Below are 4,035 nucleotides of genomic sequence, written 5' to 3' on the forward strand. Positions count from 1 at the left end.
TTGGTGAAGTACCAAAATAAAGGATATTAAAATAGTTACATGTGCTAATAACAGTCAATAAACTTACAACAATTTTTTGTCTTTAGAAGCCTGGTAGACTATATCTTGATATAATCAGTCCTTTATTCTCAAAATGGGACTAGTTCATAAGCTTGGTTAGAAAGTTTTGGTTTTCAATTAACTTTCTGAAGTGCTTTCCTTTGCCTCTTGATCCTTCTAGATCAGGATGAAATTTTAAAGATTATATTTATGAAATTAGGAGCTAGAAATATTCCCTTGAGATTAAAGGGAAAAAAAAGGAAAAGGGGAAAAAGAAAGAAAACTGAAACCTTCACTAAAGCACCTGCCTTGAGGGAGTTAAGACTTTGAGCAAAATACTGTGACACTCATAATAATAGTGTGAGAATTGGCAATCCTTCATCAGGGTATAATTTCCTTTTTTTCTAAACCCCCTTCTTACTAGCAAAGTGGTCACACTGTAAAGAAGACTAGACCCCTAATATTATGAATAGTCCACATGTAGGGTCACAGCTGAAGCTCCATTCCCAAGGTAAAGAATGGTTACAGTCATTGAAAAAATTACATAGAATCTTTCTTAGGATATTGGGGGGCTGTAATTAGAGGAAATGTATCTCTGCACACTAGAGAAAGCAAAAATGTGTAATTGTTTTACACAGTAAATTAAAAAGGGTGAAATTAGATGGGGGAGTAAAGAAAGATGTTGATTAAAGAGTAGAAAGAGCCTGAATACATGGGGTATGCTTCATTTTGTATGTTTGAACTCCAGCCATGAAAAGCCACTTATTGTTGAAGGCTTGTTAGAGCTTGTCCCACAGCAAGGCAGTAAACACGAGTAAGTGGATTTCTGTGTGGAACAGCTGGCCAGGATGCAGCAGGTGCACACCTGAGCAGGGAACTGCACCCTTCCAGCACGGAGCTGGGCATGGCAGCAAGGTCTCTGCAAGGGGCTAAAGCCCATCACTGACTTCTGCAGGCTTTTGATCAAGCCCTTGCAAGGGTGTTTACTTAAGATGGGCTGCTTCACAGAAGTGTTGTCAGACAAATATGGCCTTTGCTTTTTGTGAATATTTTGCCCAACAAAGAGGAGCAGTGTGCCAGGCAGCGTACAATGTATATTACCACAAGAGACTTCTGATCAAACAGCATACTGGAATTTTGATCTAAGCATTGCAGAAACGGTTGCTCTGCCAAGCCATTCCTTTCCTCTCAATATTCCTTTGTGAGCAAGGCATGTCCTGGAAGAAAAAGTGAAATGAAATTAAATTTGTTTTCTTGCCATGTTTGCAGAATATTCCTTGAATAGTAGGAGCTTTTTGTTTTACCTAAAGTTATGCTTAGTGTGCTTAGAGCTACAATCTGTCAGCAAAACTCATACCCACATATCCCACTGCAGTTACAAAGTAGGATGAGCTCAAGAAAATCCAGCCTTCTTCTGAAGGATACTTTTGCACAGGGAACGGTGTCTAATTCCTGGCCATTCGACTTTAGTTCTATATTAATGTTGCCTAAGATTTATCAGCTGTTTGCATCATAAAAAAATACTTTTTGATAGGAGATTAATTTTTTTGGAAGTTTCTGCTATTGCAACATACCATGTTTTCATGCTAGCAACAATACTTGCCTCATAACCCACCCTTGCACTTGCATGTCTGTTGTGTAAGACTTCAGCTTAGGACACTTGTATTGAGAGTTCTCTTCTGTAACTCCCTAAGCATTTTGTAGCTATGTGTCTTTTCTTATGTTAAATAGCAGCATGGGCAAGACTATATTACAGAGGCAAACTATTTCCAAACTATCCCTGCAAGGTCAGTAAAATCTGAAGAGGTCTACTGAGGTTCTTTAGTGCTTGCAGGTCACATCCGTCTTCTGTCTCAATGAGCCACTTTATTTATTCAATGTTGTGTCTTAGAAAATGACCTTAGAAAATGCAGAAGATGCATAATGCACTGTGAAATCATGGGCAGCTTTTGGGTTAAAGAAAACTTTCTGGATATGGTCATGAACTACTGAAAAAGTAGTGTCTTTTTCATCCTCTTCTCTTTGAGCAAAATTTTCTTTCTTATTTTCCAGCTCATAGACACAGATCTGTTACAAGATTCTAGTAGAATATCTTTATTTAGTAAGACAGTAGATTTATATTTGGGAAAAGAACATAAGGGCAAGCAAATGTCAGAAATTTGCATATATTGGTCATTCAGTATCCTCAGAAGTATCAAATGCTTAACCTCCAGAAGCCAAAAATCAGAGCTTTGTCATAAATTCACAGATTTATACAAATTGGTGTAGATTAATTAATTGAACAGGACTAAAGCCACCTCTTGACCATGGAGGTTCTAGTTTCTGCCTTCACTCCTTGTATTCTCCAGACAGAGTGGGTATATCCTATAAGAGTCAACAGGGAATTCTGCTGTTAACTTGTGATGAGATCCTCTTCAGCCTATTTAAAACAGAGAAAAAAAATTGGAACATGGAGAAGCCACCAAAGCACCAAGTGGAGAAATATCACCCTGAACAGATACCATGGGAAGAGAAACATGGTTGCATCATCTTGATTCCTTGAGAAGCTCCCAGATGAAGACGATCAGAGGATGGGGCTAGTGACAGGAGGAAGTACACAGCGAAGGAAAGGAAGGTGTGTAGTGCTCAACTCAGAAAGAAAACAAGTAGCTTCAGAGTCCATGCTGACTGGTGACACGTCCAGGCTGCCTGGGTTTGCTTACACTTAAAATAATGGGCTTTCCAAGACCTGGAGCAGTCCAAGATCTCTAAAACACATGGAGTCTTACAGTATCTCCATTTTGCCAAGCATGTAACTGCTGTGCAAGACTTGGACCTGCAACATAAGGACATCATGCTTTTCAGAGCAAAGAACTGCAATATCGCACTGATTAGATGTATATAAAATTTACAGTGGAAGTGAAAAGAAGTCTCATTCTATTTCACAAGCTCTTGCCTTAAAATCTCTCTCACTTGTTTTGAGAACACTATCTGCTACACAGGATCTGGCCTCACCCTAGGTCACTGAAATTAACCAGACTTACTTTCAGTTACTTTGCATACCCTCTCTCCAGTTTCCTTCTAGTGTGAGACTAAGACTTGAAATTACCTTACTAATTAATGATGGTAATTAGCCACAATTGTGATGAAAAAGACCTGATGCTGTACGACACACCTGGGTGATGTGTCTCCTACCTCATCCCCACAGCAAGATCAAGACATGTAGAAAGGATGCAGTAATGTAGTAGGCTTTTAAAATTCCCCTCCTCTCAGTAAACATACAAGGAAAGTATTATATTATAATATTATATAATAATATTGTATCTTATATAGCTACATCATAATATTATATAATTATATACAGACCTGCCAAAGCTATGAATATTCCCTCCTCTACCAAGCTTCTGGGAAATTTCTCTAACAAGGGGGAAAAAAAGCAACAAAAAAATCCCCAAAAAATCCTTTTAGCATGCTAGCATATTTCCCAGTGGCAGTGCTTCATTGCTGAGAAAGTATCAAGTCTTCCTTTTGCCTCCTCAAGGACAGATCCTCCCTGCTCTCTCCTTGTATTCTGCATTAATGAACGTGCCCTTCTGTTTGACTTTCTCGTTGCAACCTTTCAACTCACCCGTCTGTCACTTGGCAGTAGCTTCGGGAGGGCTCTTCCCAGGGACATTTCGTGTTTATTCAAGTGTTGCTGTGCTGTGAGACTAAAGAAGCAGATCTGTTGCTTCCAGCTAAATCTGTTTATTTCCCAACCCACAGCACCACATATTCCCATAAAAAAAAAAAAAAAAAAAAAAAAAAGGCAGGAAGGCAGATACCAATTTGAAAACAAGTCAGGGGACTGTTTTCCTTTCTCATATTTCCTTTAGTTGCATGTGGCCTTTCTATTCAGGTAGTGCACAGTGAATTCAGCATTTGCAGAACCCATGTGAAAACAGCTTCGATTTTCTCCACTCATTTGTGATCCATTTGCTTTTACCACAAGACTCTGATGGGCTTAATGTATATCCA

General features: G+C 38.9%; 1 long non-coding RNA gene across 1 annotated transcript; it reads right to left on the minus strand.

Moving 5' to 3' along the window:
- Positions 1–1,019: 1,019 nt before the first annotated feature.
- Positions 1,020–3,801, minus strand: LOC137468996 (uncharacterized). Its single transcript, XR_010996299.1, has 3 exons — positions 3,647–3,801; positions 2,337–2,403; positions 1,020–1,256 (listed from the first exon to the last, which is right to left on the minus strand). It is a non-coding gene; the product is annotated as an uncharacterized lncRNA (long non-coding RNA).
- Positions 3,802–4,035: the final 234 nt, after the last annotated feature.

The sequence above is a fragment of the Anomalospiza imberbis genome, chromosome 2 (genome assembly GCF_031753505.1).
Source record: "Anomalospiza imberbis isolate Cuckoo-Finch-1a 21T00152 chromosome 2, ASM3175350v1, whole genome shotgun sequence".
NCBI lineage: Eukaryota > Metazoa > Chordata > Aves > Passeriformes > Viduidae > Anomalospiza > Anomalospiza imberbis.